The sequence below is a fragment of the Chiloscyllium plagiosum genome, unplaced genomic scaffold, assembly GCF_037043375.1.
Source record: "Chiloscyllium plagiosum isolate Xiang-an unplaced genomic scaffold, Cpla_swu_hap1 HiC_scaffold_31, whole genome shotgun sequence".
NCBI classification, from domain to species: domain Eukaryota; kingdom Metazoa; phylum Chordata; class Chondrichthyes; order Orectolobiformes; family Hemiscylliidae; genus Chiloscyllium; species Chiloscyllium plagiosum.
This window is the reverse complement of record NW_028270169.1, coordinates 18,952,044-18,969,670: the sequence shown is the minus strand read 5'-3', so window position 1 is coordinate 18,969,670 and position 17,627 is coordinate 18,952,044.

The window sequence follows — 17,627 nt, the reverse complement described above, 5'->3', positions numbered from 1 at the left end:
TAGCCACCCTGCAGTCTTCTGGGACCTCACCCGTGGCTGTCGATGATATAAATATTTCAGCAAGGCGGCCCAGCAATCGCTTCCCTAGCTTTCCATAGTTATAGGAAATACCTACCAGGTCCCGGGGATTTATCAACCTTTACTCGGTTCAAGATGTCCAGCACCTCCTCTTTTGTAATATGGACACTTTTCATGATATCACTATTGATTTCTCCAAGTTCCCTGATTTCCATGTCCTTCTCCACAGTAAATAGTGAAGTGACATATTCATTTCGTATCTCACTCATATCCTGTGGTTCCACACAGATGGCCTTATTGATCTTTAAAGGGTCACCTTTCTTTCCCTAGTTACTTTTTTCCCTTATGAATTTGCTGAATCTTTGGATTCTCCTCAACCCGATTTACCAAATCTATCTCATGTCTCCCATTTGCCCTCCTGATTTCCCACTTAAATATACTCCTACTGCCTTAATACTTCTGAAGAGATTCACTCAATCCTAGATATTTATACGTCCTCCTTTTCCTTGAACAGAGCCTCAATTTTCCTAGTCATCCAACATCCACTACACCTGGCAGTCTTGCCCGTCGCTCTAACAGGAACACTCTGAACTCTCATTATCTCATTTTTTAAAGCCTCCCACTTCCCAACTGTCCCTTTACCTAAACACAGGCTCCCCCAGTCAACTTTTGCAAGTGCCTGCCTAATATTGTCAAAAAATTGGCCTTACTCCAATTTAAAAATTTAACTTTTAGATCAGGTTTATCCTTTTACATTACTATTTGAAAACTAATAGAATTGTGATCAATGAGTCCAAAGTACTCCCCCATGACACCTCAGTCACTTGCCCTGCCTTATTTCCCAAGAGGAGGTCAGGTCTTGCTCCTTCTGTAGTAGGTACATCAAAATAATTAAATAATAAAATGTTCTTGCAGCACTTAAATTCCTCTCCATCCAAACCCTTAACACTATGGCAGTCCCAGTCTATGTTTGCAAAGTTAAAATCCCCTACCATTACAATCCTACTTTATAGATATGAGATTTCCTTACATGTTTGCTTCTCGATTTCCCACTGACTATTAGGGGCCTATAGGACAACACCAAATAAATAATCATCCCTTTCTTATTTCTCAGTTCCACCTATAAAACTTCACTGGATGTTCTCCCAGGAATATCCTTCCCAAGCACAAATGTAATGTTCTCCTTAACCAAAAACACTATTCCCCCTGTTCTCTTGCCACCCCCTTTCTATCATTCCTATAGCATCTATAACCAGAAAATTAAGCTGCCAGTCCTGTCCCTTAAATAATAGTCACATTTAACAAGAATTCTTAAAATATTAAATATATTGAGTAAGTGACAGAATGTTTAGCAAGTCTTTCAATCAAATATTCGTCAAATTTCATTGTGTTGTGAAGTTAAGCTAGCAAAATTCATCCACTTGATTCACAAGTATAACAAAGTACATATGGAATCATCATACATCTGTAGGGGGGGGGAAGGCAAGGACAAAATCAAGTATTCAATCATGATAAGATTATTAGGTCAATTTTGGAATCTACTGCAGTTACTCAGCAGTCCTTTTTTTTCTGGAACTAGTGGTAAGTGGGTAATTATTCAAAGCCATAATTACTGTGCTAAACAGTTTGGCACCATTGTATCAATCCAAAATGGTCAGCAATATAAAACAGCCTTCAATGTATCTCAACTTACAAATTCTTGTCCTGTTAATTTTTTTTTAATATTTACTGACACAACAAAATGGAATACATGGCAGAGACCAAAAAGCCAGCAAAATTAACTTTTTTCAATTCCAGGTGTACCCAAAATTAAAAATAAGATACACCTAGGTGGACTCAGTGGTTAGCACTGCTGCCTCACAGCTCCAGGGACCCAGGTTCGATCCCTGCCTTGGGTAACTGACTGTGTGGAGTTTGCACATTCTCCCAGTGTCTGCATGGGTTTCCTCCCACAATCCAAAGATGTGCAGGTTAGGTGAATTGGTCATGCTAAATTGCCCATAGTCAGGGGTGAATACGTGGAATGGGTCTGGGTGGGCTATTCTTCAGAGGGTCGGTTTGGACTTGTTGGGCTGAAGGGCCTGTTTCCATACTGTAGGGAATCTAATCTTAAAAAAATCTGCTGAGAACAAGTAGCGTAGCTTTTTCTCTACTCACTCTCTGGGGAGTGAAACAACATCAAAGCTGGATTACCCCCGAGTCTTTTTTACTGGCAAGCTGCAAACATCACTGCAGCTACATTAAGGGAGTTCGTTAATTCTTTTATTGCCACGACAAAATTACAATTCACATTTTTTCTAAAGATCGAATTCGATCAAGAAACGTCCACCTAAATTCGTTGCGCCGGATGAAAAGTGATAGGGTGAGATGAAAGATAGATGAAGCACAATCTCCTTCTGGAACATCAATTATTCAGAGTGCAGCTTCCCGTTCAATTCAGATAGCAGAACTCCACAGCTTCAAAATAAGGGGAAAGGGTGTACTTCCATTCAGCCACAATCCACCCAATTTTTTTTTTTAAAATAAAAGAAACCTCTCAACACAACAACATTAAAGTGGATGGGAAGGGATGAGAGAGAGAGAGAAGAAAGTTTGAAATGTAAGAAAAAACAATTCTTGCGGAGATCGGATTTTACTCGTTTATAAAAGGGAACAGTCGACTCGAAGGAAAAAGGAAATTTAAAAGATCAGGCAAACAAAGGTAAGAGTCTCCCGGCGGTATCTAGGCCATCAGAGGGTAATATCAAAGAGAGTGTGTCTTGGTCACTGACCCAGACTAACCCCATTTCCCCAGCATCATCTTAAAGACAGAGAGGCGGCCGCCCACACAACGGTAAACCATCACCCGATCTAATTTATCACTCACAATCTTACACCAATACAGAAAAGTGAAAACTCCATGTTTCGGCGCTTACCCGCTGCCAGTGCCGCCGCCGCCGCTGCTGCTGCTACTGCCACCACCGCCACCGCCTGGACGCAGCGCCATCTTGATCCGGCTCCTTGTCAACCAGCAACTACTTCCGGGTCTCCTCCCCCAAAGGTCAACGCCCAGTCACCTGTCACCAGATGTATCAACTTGACTGAGTCAGTCTCATTGCAACATGTCCCAAGCACTTCCAACATATCCGTATGCATTATGTCTCATGTTGAAACGTTGATCCTGTTTCTTCCCTCTACAAATGCTGCCAGATCTACTGAGTGTCTCCAGCAACTTATGCTTAAGATTTCGCAGTTCTTTGTTATTATTTCTTATTCGTGAAGGGGAGGGGGCGGGGAAGCTCCCTTCTTCCTTTCCTCCCCTTCTGCTTCACTATTTTCTCATAATCAGCCTGAATAATGCACGTTTAAATTCTGGAACATTCTAATCAAAGAGACTGCCACTATGCTTACTGAAGCAAAATATAATTTTTTCAATTGGTGCCCTAACATGGTCTAGACTGGACAGGCAAATTAAACATATGATGAAAATGCCAGAGAATTAAAATTGTGGAAGTCTTGATAGAGTGGTATATTTGTTAAGAATCTGGACCAGGGCTTGGAAGGATAGACAGAGGCTACAGCATTGATAAACTTGCAAGATGCAGTTGTAGACAGGTCATTTGAAAAGCATGACCCATGTGGTGTACATTGAGAGAAAGTGAGGGCTGCAGATGCTGGAGATCAGAGCTGAAAATGTGTTGCTGGAAAAGCGCAGCAGGTCAGGCAGCAACCAAGGAACAGGAGAATCGACGTTTTGGGCATAAGCCCTTCTTCAGGAATGAGGAAAGTGTGTCCAGCAGGCTAAGGTAAAAGGTAGGGAGGAGGGACTAGGGGGAGGGGATTTCGAAATGCGATAGGTGGAGGGAGGTCGAGGTGAGGGTGATAGGCCGGAGTGGGGTGGGGGCGGAGAGGTCAGGAAGGTGATTGCAGGTTAGGAAGGCGGTGCTGAGTTTGAGGGATTTGACTGAGACAAGGTGGGGCGAGGCGAAATGAGGAAACTGGAGATGTCTGAGTTCATCCCTTGTGGTTGGAGGGTTCCCAGGCAAAAGATGAGGAGCTCTTCCTCCAACCGTCGTGTTGCCATGGTCTGGCAATGGAGGAGTCCAAGGACCTGCATGTCCTTGGTGGAGTGGGAGGGGGAGTTAAAGTGTTGGGCTACGGGGTGGTTGGGTTGGTTGGTCCGGGTGTCCCAGAGGTGTTCTCTGAAACGTTCCGCAAGTAGGCGGCCTGTCTCCCCAATATAGAGGAGGCCACATCGGGTGCAGCGGATGCAATAGATGATGTGTGTGGCGGTGCAGGTGAATTTGTGGTGGATATGGAAGTGTCCCTTGGGGCCTTAGAAGGAAGTAAGGGGGGAGGTGTGGGTGCAAGTTTTGCATTTCTTGCGGTTGCAGGGGAAGGTGCCGGGAGTGGAGGTTGGGTTGGTGGGGTGTGTGGACCTGACGAGAGAGTCACGGAGGGAGTGGTCCTTTCGGAACGCTGATAGGGGAGGGGAGGGAAATATATCACTGGTGGTGGGTCCGTTTGGAGGTGGCGGAAATGACGGAGGATGATACGTTGTACATGGAGGTTGGTGGGGTGGTAGGTGAGGACCAGTGGGGTTCTGTCCTGGTGGTGGTTGGAGGGACGGGGCTCAAGGGCGGAGGAGCGGGAAGTGGAAGAGATGCGGTGGAGGGCATCGTCGACTATGTCTGGCGGGAAATTGCGGTCCTTGAAGAAGGAGGCCATCTGGGTTGTACGGTTTTGGAACTGGTCCTCCTGGGAGCAGATGCGGCGAAGACGAAGGAATTGGGAATATGGGATGGCGTTTTTACATTCTACATTCATCCCGTGTGGTTGGAGGGTTCCTAGGCAGAAGATGATGCGCTCTTCCTCCAGGCGCCAGACCCTGACCACATGACGCCTGGAGGAAGAGCGCATCATCTTCCGCCTAGGAACCCTCCAACCACACGAGATGAATGTAGATTTCTCCAGCTTCCTCATTTCCCTCCCCCCACCTTATCTCAGTCACAACCCCCGGATTCAGCACCGCCCTCTTGACCTGCAATCTTCTTCCCAACCTCTCCGCACCCACCCCCTCTCCGGCCTATCACCCTCACCCTCACCTCCTTCCACCTATCGTATTCCCAGTGCCCCTCCCCCAAATTCCCTCCCCCCTACCTTTTATCTCAGCCCGCTTGGCACACCAGCCTCATTCCTGAAGAAGGGCTTATGCCCAAAATGTCGATTCTCCTGCTCCTCGGATGCTGCCTGTCCTGCTGTGTTTTTCCAGCACCACATTACTCTTACATTCTAGCTTTGTCTGCATCCCAAGTGCATCAGAATCTGGATTACTGGATTATTAGACTAGTAGCATTACCACAACACCACTACCTCCTCACTCCAAATTGTCTCTTGTGAAGGAGCGTTTTAACAATTGTCCTGACCAGGTTGGAAGAACTCTGGACAGTGTAAGGAGCAGGCCACAGTGTGACACTGGCAGCTATGAGGTCTAATAGCAGTGTGTCCATCTTCAGGGTCTTTTGAAACAATTTTTGATGCAGCTAGTGAGTGTCAGAAGATGATCACATGTGCTGTGCCACTATAGAAACCATCTTGGTTGACATCAAGGATGGTCTGTTCTTCTGGAGATATGCATCAGTGGACAACTAACTCAATGATCTTAAGGCTTGCAGAAAAGTAGTGAAAGCAGTCAATAGCTGAGACCTTTTCTATACTTTGGAAACATTTTTTGATTACTACACTTTTCGAGTGAGTTTGATCCGATGATCCTTGTGTAGAACTGAGTAAATCAAGCTTTAGCACAGTAGACACGAAGTTTTAATAATTTAGGTGCAGGGTTGCCACATCTTACTGTTTTACTGATACAACTTCTGTGATCTTGAAGGGATCAGGACAGCCATGCTCTGCGTGGTATACTTCCAAATAAACCTATTGGACTATAATCTGGTGCTGTGTGATTTTTAACTCTGTATGTTGTTGGCATTAGTTTTTTCAGTTCATTGCGGATTAGTGTCTTGTTCAGTTTCCAGCAAATTCCTTGCTACATGGAATTGTTGTCTAGCAACATGGTTCAGGGTGACTGATGAGCAAGTTGGTGCCGGTAATTATTTGGTTTCTCCGAGATGTCCAATCAGGTTCCAGCGCTTCCAACTGCACTGAATAAAACTGAGCCCTCCTATCATTTTCTCCTCTCTGGTGTAACGTGCAGCATCAAGAGACTCTGTCTTGGCCTTTTGTATCAGGGTCACCAGGTGAATTACATTCCTTTAGGGACACTGCATTCTCTGTATCAAGACATGGAATAAAGATGGCTGATGCAAGCAGCTTTGTGAATGACATCACTAAAGTGCTCATATAATTCTTCCGTAGGTATGTTATGCATCGGTATAAATGTTACAATATGATATGATAAATGATAAAAAATCATAGAATCCCTATAGTGCAGAAAGAGGCCATTCAACCCATTGAGTCTGCACTGACCCTCTGAAGAGCACCCCATCCAGACCCAGCCCTCTCAACACTATCCCTGTAATCCCACATTTACTATGGGCTACTACACCTAGCCTAGACATCATTGGACACTACAGGGCAATTTAACATGGCTAAACTACTTAACCTGCACATCTTTGCATTCTGTGGGAGGAAACCAAAGTAGAACCATGCAGACACAGGGAAAATGTGTAAACTCCAAAAGGACAGTCATCCGAGGCTGGGATCAAACCCAGATCCTAGGTGCTTTGAGGCAGAAGTGCTACCCACTGTATCACCGTGCTGCCCAAGGTCCCACTGTATCACCGTGCTGCCCAAGATCCCACTGTATATTCACCAATCTGCTTTTCAGAAGTTCCATCAAATCCTCCTTGCAATGGTAGAGGAGTGAAAGGTAGAGACCAATGTGCTGACTATGTGAGGGATTGCCCAGGATTGGACACCGTGCTGGTGAGGAAAACCATCAAATGAACAGAGCCAGCACCCAGTCAGGTGAATACTTCCCACTCCATCTAGCCGAATGGAACATTCCCTGTTGCTTGAGTCTGTGTATCAGGCTGAGGTTGTTTCTAGAGGTATTCTCTAGGAGCTGTTCACCATCACTATCTGGTACTGAGTAATCCTGAACACTGCAATAGTTGTTGATATCTCCCACTCAGCTGGCTGGCTGAGGCAGTATTAGCAGAACTTGCTGTTCCCAGCTGGCACTTGGAACTGTTTGCACTTGGAGATGTACTTGGACATTCTTGCAGGATTAAAACTGCCAACCTGAATTGTATGTCAGAACTTGGGTGATGTCAAGACAGCTCCATTGGCAAAATGGAATAGCGTTTAGAAGGATGAAAGGTAGATCTGTTTGAAACTTACAGAATACTGAGAGGCCTGATAGAATGAAAATGGAGAAGATGTTTCCACCGGTAGGAGTGAGTAGGACCTGAAGGCACGGTCTCAGAGTGAGGGGACAACTCTTCATAACTGAAATAAGAAAGCATTTCTTCTGCCAGAGGGTAGTTGCTCTGCAGAACTCATTGCTGAAGAGCGTTGTGGAGGCCAAGTCATTGAGTGTGTTTTAAGACAGGAATAGATTGGTTCTTGATTGGTAAAAGGATCAAGGTTTACAGGGAGAAGGCAGAAGAATGGGTTTGAGAAACCTTTCAGGCATGACCGAATGGTGGAACAGACTCAATGGACTCAATAGCCTAATTGTGCTCCTATGTCTTATGGTCTTATGGCACAGCTGTATTTAGCATAAGGGAAGTAGCAATGTAGGTCAAAGTCTTTGCTATAATAACAAACCGTTTCCTCAGTTCCAATATGGGTCAGTCCTAGGTAAATGATGTCAATGAGTCGGGAGTGGGGAGGGATGACATCTAATGAAACTTGGTGGCTAACGAACCCTCAATATTAAGTTGTAAAATTCAGAGAGCATGTCCAGTGAGCATAAAACCACAGAGTTATTCACCAGAGAATAGTCTTTCTCGAGTGTTTGGGTTTCCATAAGAGGGCTGTTTCAGAGCCCTTTAGTCTTATCTTGAATTTATGTCTGCTGGTGGGATCATTTGCTTCCATGGGGTGGCTGAGTACAGATGGTGAGGGGAGTGAGAATGTGGCATGTTATATGCATTAATACTTTTATGGCTTTATCGATACTCCATTGATAGTGTAGCTTTCACAAATTCTATACATCTCAAAGCACTTAAGACAATCAAATACTTTTGAAACCGAAACATTGACTTCTCCATCTCCTGATGCTGCCTGGCTTGCTGTGTTCTTCCAGCCTCTTGCCTGTCTACGTAGGAAATGCAGAGGCCACTTTGTGCACAGCAAGATCTCACCAACAGTAATGTGATGAAAACCAACTAATTTGGGAGAGTGGGGACAAACATGGAAATATCAATGATAACTCAATGTTTTTCTTCTTAGATTGGATCTTTAATGCCCACATAATATTTGAATTCTATGGGAAAATGAAGATGACCAATCACAAATGATGAATAAAATGCAGAAAGATTTACTGTTGATTTGATTTATTATTGTCATATGTACCAAGATACAGTGAAAAGTATTGTTTTGTGGGCCAACCAGATAATACATACCTTCTAGAAGTACAACAGGGTAATACAACACAATGCAGAATACAATGTTACAGCTGCAGAGAAGGTGCAGAGAAAAATCAACTGGGAGAAAACGAGGACTGCAGATGCTGGAGCTCAGAGTCGAGTCTGTAGTGCTGGAAAAGCACAGCAGGTCAGATAGCATCCAAGCTGGAGAAACCCAATGAAGGGCTTATGCCTGAAACGTCGATTCTCCTGCTCCTCGGATGCTGCCTGACCTGCTGTGCTTTTCCAGCACTATGTGGTCTGCTTTCCCAAGGCAGTGGGAAGTATAGAGAGAGTCAATAGAAAGAAGACTGTGGTGGACTGCATGGGTTACATTCACAACTCTCAGTAATTTCTTGCGGTCTGGGACAGAGCGGTTGCCATACCAAACTGTGATGCATCCGAGATAGGGGACTTTCTATTATGCATCCATAAAAGTTGGTAAGAGTTACTGTAGACATGCAAAGTTTTCTTAGCCCTCTGAGAAAATAGAGGGGCAAGAAAGAGTTGCATCAATATATTGCAATTATCTTTCAGGATATATCAAAGTACGTTTGGAATCACGTGAAGGACAGCAGCCAATTTGCACAGTCCCTGCAATGTGATGATAAGTTGATAACCTCATGTTTAGGAATTTGTCATGCAATAAAGAACACCAGAGGGAATTCCCCAACAAACTAGTGTTGTGGAATCTTTCACATCCACCTCGAAGAGTATTTGTAGTCTTCATGAACATTTCAACAAAAATACGCTAGTTCAAATAGTGTATCACTCCTACTGCACAGCACTGAAGTGTCAGCCTGGATTGTATGTTAAATCTCTGGAGTGGGATGTGAACCCACAGACTTGTGACTCAGAAGTAAGTATGCCACAAACTGAGTCATCTTTAAACTAAAATGCAAATGTTAGCTTTGGAAATTCACTTGAGATTTGATGCACCATTTAGTAAAACATTTGACAAAATCAGGAAACCAATATATTATAGAAGTTACTTTTGATGATGTATCGCAACTGCTGCATATTGCCAAATATGCAATTTAAATGCAGTAGTACAAGAGCCAGGCAAGATGAACTAGGAAAATTAATGCTACAATATAAATATGAATTTATAATTTAAATATTTTAAACTTATATTTTATAAATATATTATATGAAGATGATACAGGCCACATAAAATTGTCTGTAGTGTAACTAATTGTGCAATTTTTGTGTAACAAGAAGACGCTGCCTTTATATTTTATTTCTGAATCTCTAAATTAAACTGAAGGCTGCTTCACTTTGCTGTTTCAAAATAAAAGAGAGGAGGATTTCTGGCTGCAGAAAAAAAACAATAGCTGTTAATTAATCAACTGAAGCTTTTAAAAAAGTGCTTTGGTGCTCATTGAATGTGAACCAAAATGTAACTTCCACTTATTTTAAGACAAGTAAGTGTACCATTAACCACTAGAAAGACAGCAGTTCACATCTTTGATTCATCAAGGTGTACTCTTGTTTACTTACCTTTTGTTATTGTACTGATAATATCTTGTTGATCTCTCTGGTTTCTGTTTTATCTAAATAAGTCTGCGTAGTAGTTTAGCTAGTACACAGTGACCACTCATTGCAAATCTTCCACTTCATGAGGTCACAGAAGAATGCAGTGAGTATCCCAAACAATCTTCAGGAAGCAATTTGTCCCAATTTAGGATTTTGTTAGACCAGAGCTATACTGAGATAGTGTTTCACATTAAAGTGGCCAACAAGTGTTTCAAGCCGCAAGTGTTTTGGAATTTTTCTACGTTGCTTCTTACCTTAAAACTCAATGCTCACTTCATAAACCCAGATAGGTTTCTGAAGGAGTATGGTTAGAATGTAGACAATATGTACAACACAGAAAGAGATTGTATGATTCTTTATCTAACCTCTTTAACATTTCCTTTTATTTCTTTCTATCCTAATTGCTTCAATCTTTTCCTGTGGTGGTGTGTTTCATATTCTAACCATTGTCTATGGAAAGAAGTTTCTCCTTGAATTTACCAGTTAATGTCTTATATTTGTAGCCTTTAGTTTTGGTCTTTGCCCAAGATGATAAGTCTCTCTATATCATGTGCTGACATATGAATGTGAAACAAACAGAGGGAAAGAAACCACGTATGGCCAGTATGTAGAGGGTCTAAATATTAGAAATCAGCACAGACTTGGTGGGCCAAAGGGACTGTTCCTGTGCTATATTGTATTGTATCTATCTTATCAAATCCTTTCCCAATGTTAAAGACCTCTATTATGTCCTCTTTATAAAGCAAAACAAATGAACCACCTCATTTTTTGATTAGAAACCTTCAAATTCTGACTTAAAGTTTTCAATCCCTTTACTTTAGAAAGAGAATCTTCAAGCAAACCAGGGCTGTTGTGATAGTAGAGACTGATGTTATTTTCATCTTCATTCAGAATATGTATCCCTGCTTACTTAAAACATCTTAATTCCTGTCTGTATTTTAGCAAATTAACTTTATCATTCTTTACTTAAATAATGTAGAGGAAATTAACCATTTGTTTAATGCATAAAGCTCTGCTGCTAGTTATTTTCAAATTGAAACATTTGACAAGTAAAGTGGTTGGGAGGTGGCTAGGAACAATTCATGGACCACTTTGAGGATACACCGACACAATGGTTATTTTTATGGCTTTATTGACCTGTACCACTTTAGTAATTTATCTTTGTCCTCTGATTCTTCCACCTGTCTATTCTATTTACACAACTTCTTTTCCAAGAATTTTACAGTCTCCTTAATCATTCTTAAAGAAACATATCACAGTGGTTTCCAATTCCCTGCTGTAGCTCTGATGAAAACACTCATGACGTTTTCAAAACAACAGGTTTTTCTGGATTTCCTGTCAAAGTTATTGTACTGTTCTTCATGAAAATTATAGGTAGCAATGTTTCATAAAATGAATTTGCTGAGCTCCAACAGGAAAACATTCTGCACCCAACAGAATCAGAGGCACCATTCAAATGCTGAACATGGTTCTCTAACTTTCCAAACCAACACTACAGCACCACTTCCAGCCATCTAATTTGACATCCTTTTTGACTCCCAACTGGCTACACAAATTATTTTCTCTCTCCTTTACATCTTCCCTAATAACTAATTCTGTTTCTCTGTTCTCAGAGACTAATTTGCAGCACGTCGCAATAAAATTGGGAGCATCTAAATTGGAAATGGCCATGTTTCAGTAGCTTTTAGACAAACCTTGCACAGAAAGAATGTTCAGGGGCCACATTTAGGCATCACGAGTTAAGAAGACATCAAGATGAAACAATGTTAAATTATTCCCAGAGACTATGTGTTGACGTTATTTCCCCAGATTGTAAATGAAAACAAATATTTTGTGCCAGTTGTGTTGGAAGATCCTTGATCCTAGAACCTTAGATTGTTGGATCTAGATCATCCTTTCCAGTTGCAAAGATGGGAGATCAAAAGAGAGATGCAGACAATCAAGCTTCAGACACAAAAGCTATGTGGCAAACTTGTATCAGGCTCAAGAGAATGCAGGAGAGCAGTAATAAATTATTTTTTTTAAATTCAAGAACATATCTCACTTGTAAAAGCCATAGACTGATTATCTTCATTATTTGTTTTATTTATGAAAAGGCGTACCAATCCCATTAAATATTAATAGATATTGCACTGCATTATTTCCCTTCATTGTGAAGTAGAACAAATCGACTTTGTTCCTGGTCTCATCTTAGCAGGTAGTTTCTCAGTGTCCTTTGAAAGATATTAGAGAGGTATACATGAAAGTGACTTAGGATATGTCTCAATTAATTGCACTATTGAATAAATTGATACTGGGCAACTCAATATACTCTGGCATACAAAGGACATCAGGTCCACTTACAGGAAGACTGGATTCCACTGAATGAAGGAGATATCTAGGCAAATGTAAATTTGAAACGGACTCCTGCACTCGGCTGCTTTAATCATCTTTTTCATATTCCAGTTCAGCAAGCAAACCTACACCTAAATTTTGTAAATTCCTTTTCATTCTCCATTTTTTGCTCAGTAAGGTACTTTCAAAGGGTCATGCATTATGTGGGGACAGGAGAAAAATAGTGTTGTTAAACCCAAATTTATGAACATATTCATTACTTTAAAAGTGCATTGTGTCAACATTTAGATCTGAGGTTTGAAGTGGATCAGAGGAGAACTGTACACCGTGGAATTTTTTTTGATAAAAGTGTGATGAAAAGCAATTACAAAATCATCATAAAACTCAAAAAAAAAGCTTACTCATTGAGGTAAAAGAAAAAACAAGTAAGGAAGTTGAACTCAATCTTACACATTGATCAACCTCAATAATTAGCAAAAGATTTAATTAAATGGTAGAATTAGATATCTGCATGCAGTACACATGTAATCAAATAAGGTTATTCACTTCACTGTTGCTTAATGGAAGTGAAGTCTTTTATGCATTATGAATAAACACACTAGTTTGACAGCATTACCACACTGCTTCAGTAAATTCACTATAGTAGTTTGCTGACTAGATTATATTTAAATACTTCCAGTTTAAACACAGCTTGAGGGTTTGTAATAAAGCAGAACCAGTTGACGTGGAATCTGGAAGATTCTTTACTGTAGACTTCTTCCTATACTGGCCAAATCATGAAAATCAGAGAGTCATGGGGGGTTATACAGCACAGAAACATCTTTCAGTCTAACTCATCCACACCAACCAGATACCCTAAACTGATCTAGTCCCATTTGCCAGCATTTGACCCATGTCCCTCTAAATCCTTCCTACTCACGTATCCATCCAGATGACCTTTAAATCTTATAATTCTACCAGAGTCCAATACCTCTTTTGGCAGCTCGTTCCATACACACACCAACCGTTGTGAGAAAAAGTTGCCCCTCAGGTCCCTTTTAAATATTTCTCCTCTCAGCTTAAACCTATGCTCTTTAGTTTTGGACTCCCCTACCCCAGGGAATAGATCTTGGCTATTTATCCTATCCATGATCCTCATGATTTTACAAACTTCTATAAGGTCACCCCTCAGCCTCTGAGGCTCCAGGGAAAATAGCCCCAGCCTGTTCAGCCTCTCCCTCTACCTCAAACCCTCCAATCTCAGCAACATCTTTGTAAATCCTTTCTGAACCCTTTCAAGTTTAACAACATCTTTCCAAAAGCCAGGGAGACCAGAACTGAACGCAGTATTCTAAAAGTTCAAACCAAACTTTTGCTTTTTAATTGATCTGCAACAATTTATAAACTATAAAACACTATAACAAAAAGTTATTTTTTCCATGACAGAAACTTTAACATTATTATGCCTCACTGAATATCTAGACCTGCCATTCAGAGTCATCACAAAGTTAAAAGATTTAAAAAGTACACAAAAATCCCCAATTTACCATCTTTAGACATAGGTTGACAGAAAGCACACACCAGGTTTCTGTACCTATCAAGAATTACTACTTAAGTAAATTGTTTCTTACTGCAGGTTATTAATTCTGAACTGTTGACATATAACTGTACTAGTTAAAACAGCCCCCTCTCCACCACAGACTTGCAGCAGTTCTAAATGGCAGCATACCACCACCTTCAAGGGCAATTAGGGATGGATGAGTCAAAAATAAATTTTTATAAAAATCAAATTACAGATTAGATTATGACTTTTCTGAATGGCTCAGTTCTGTCTACAAGTGAGATTCCAAGCCACTTTTAATAGCTATTTCAACACTATCCCATTCAGATCTGTTCATTTGACCTTATACACTTGAGACTAAAGGAACGAAACCTTATAATCTTTACCAGTCAATTTTAAGCCCGCAGGTTTGAAAGAAGTGGAGAAATTAAGGCTGATTGAAGGTGTGCATGAGAACTCAAAATTCAACATCCTCAGACTAACATGTACATTTTGATACAGAATGTCTTAATGCTTAAATGGCAAAAATTGCATTTTAAGTTATCAAACTGGTAGACCTCACTGATGAGTTTTCAATCTGCACAAAACAGGACCAAGGATTCACTTCAATTTTAGTTAAAAAACAGTTGTATTAATCCTAAGGCATTGCTAGACAAATTAGCAAATGATGTTGGTTTGTGAAGGTTCAGGTATGTTTGTTAGTTTAAAAATAAAAAGAAAATCCATTCATTCTCAGTCCTGTTTTACACAATGATCTACCAAACTGGAAATACAGATTTTTTGCAATTTGGTGAACAGCTAATTGAAGCTACTCAGTCTTTAACAATTATTCAGATTACTAACATCTATGGGACGCTATTGGCACATGGAGATGGACAGCTCTAACCAGCTGTGTTTGGGGATTGAAAAGATGAATGGGGTGGAAAGCTCCTCCTACAGAGAGGAATCGTACATAACAATGCTGGAGAAACTCAGCAGGTCTGACAGTATCTGTGGGAATAGAAACTGACTTAACATTTGGACTCTGCTGCGATTCATTTAGAATTATATACCCTTCATTCCTTTGCAATACAGAGACACTGCAATACCAAGATATTCTCCGATCTGAAGCTCCTCAGGTCAAAAATTAACAATACCATGATGAGGTGTGAAAAAATGATAGGATTGCTTGTAACAGCAGATAGTTATAATGCACTAACACCTTTGTTATTACATTTAATAGTAATTGGAACTAGAAGCTCTTTAGAGCCACTGCTTGGGATAAACACAGGCAAAGTACGATATGAAGACCATGCAAGTAAAAGTGACTGTAAATCTACTGGATTGTTAGAAAAGTCCTAACTGGATGAGGGAAAAAATTGTACTGTTAAATAAAAGGCAAAAAAAGGAAAAACTGCAATTCTACAAATCTAACATAAAAACAGAAAAAGTATAACAATACTCAGCAGACCTGGCAGCTTTTAAGAAGAGAGGAAGAGTGAGCATTTTCAGACTAACAGAACATCTTCAGAATTGAAGGAAGATAGAAACCTGATGGGTTATGTTTTTGAATGATACTAGGCTAGAAGAACAAAAGCTGAAAATGTATTGCTGGAAAAGCGCAGCAGGTCAGGCAGCATCCAAGAAACAGGAGAATCGACATTTCGGGCACAAGCCCTTCTTCAGGAATCTTCTTCAGGAATGAAGAACATTCCTGAAGAAGGGCTTGTGCCCGAAACGTCGATTCTCCTGTTCCTTGGATGCTGCCTGACCTGCTGCGCTTTTCCAGCAACACAGTTTCAGCTCTGATCTCCAGCATCTGCATTCCTCACTTTCTCCTAGAAGAACAAAAGGTCTGGGACATAGAGGTGAGAGAGATTAGATGAAAAAGATGCCAAGGAGCAACAGATTAGATTAGATTAGATTATCTAATCTAATCTGTTGCTCCTTGGCATCTTTTTCTGGAACAATGAAATGGTAATGATTGCAGTAAAGAAATAAAGCAATTGTTCAGAATAAGTGCAAATGGCAGAAGAATGAATTCTGTCCAAAAGCACGAAAAGCAATATTCAGGCTGGCACATAGCAAAAAGAGCAGAATCCAAATGTGGGACAGTTAATGTCTGAAATTGTTAATCGCATTCTGGAGTCCAGAAGGCTGGAAAATGCTGAATTTTAAGATGTGATATAGTCCTTTCAATTTATCTTGATCCTCAATGGAAGCCTGCAGTACATCAGGAACAGAAAAGTGTACACAAAAATGATGTGGTGAATTAAACCGATTGTCCTTATTAAGGAAGTGTGATTTTATGTATGCCCTATGAGGAAAAGTGTTCAGGCTAGGCTTGTAGTCATTGGAATTTGAAACAGGAAGAGTGACTTGATTGAAATAAAATCCAAAAGGGGTCTCTGACAAGGTATTTGGAGAACCTCGAATTATGGGTCTTTGTTTAATATTAAAGGGTCACCTATTTAAGACAAAAATTTCTCACAGAAGGTTGTGGATCTTTGGAAATCTTCCAGAAAAGACAATGGAAGCAGAATCTTTGAACATTTTAAAGGAAGAAATAGATTTTTAATAAGGGGTGAAAGATATTTAGGAATGGGTTGCTTGTGGAGTAATCAGATCTTACTGAATGGCAGAGCAGACTCCAGGGACAAGTGGCCTATTCCTGCTCCTAATTTGGATATTTGTACATATGGGATTGCAGTCACACACTAAGATGACGGAGTTTTAATTGTTGTTCAAGGTGGTGATACAGTAACATTGATGGAAAGTAGAGAAGGGCAATAAAACCAACCTTGCACACATCTAGGAGAATAAATAATTTAAAAAAACTTGAAAGGACAATTGGAACCTCAGTAGCCTTAGATGGGGAGGTGAAGCGTAGTGGTATTATTACTAGACTGTTAATCCAGAGACCCAGGTAATATTCTGGAGACCTGGGCTTGAATCAAATTCTGACAGATGGTGGAATTTGAATGCAGTAAAAATCTAGAATTAAGAGTCTAATGAATCCATTATCGATTGTTGGAAAAACCCAATTAGTTCACTAATGTCTGTTAGTCCTTACCTGGTCTGGCCTACACATGATTCCAGACCCAGAGCAGTGTGGTTGACTTTCAACTGCCCGATGGGCAATAAATGCTGGCCTAGCCAGCAATGTCCTCATCCCATGAATGAATAAAGAGCCAGCAACAGCAAGAACAATTTTAGTCTTCACCAATCTCACGCTCCTCAACTAATTCAAGACTTCTACAAACATAGCTAAAAGGTAAAGTCATTATAGTCCCAGAAGATCATAGGGTTGGTGTCTCATTAGAGACAGATCACTGGTAGTGAATTTAACCTGAGAATCCCCATGTCACAGACATGGGAGAAGGTTGAGAAGTTGGGACCCTCACGGTGACCTCAACCGGTTTTGGTCAGTACTGTTGGTGTCAATCTGCATCACAACCAGCCAGTCAACTGACCTGACTGATTCCCCACTAGTACTTAATCCATTGGACAAATCAAACCATAAATGTCAAATAAAACTTGTTTTAATTTTAGAAAATACTGCATCTCAGACAATGAGATAAAGATAATGGTCAGTTTTGACAAAATTTCTCTGCTTACATTAACACTAGACTTAGTTATACAAATCAAAT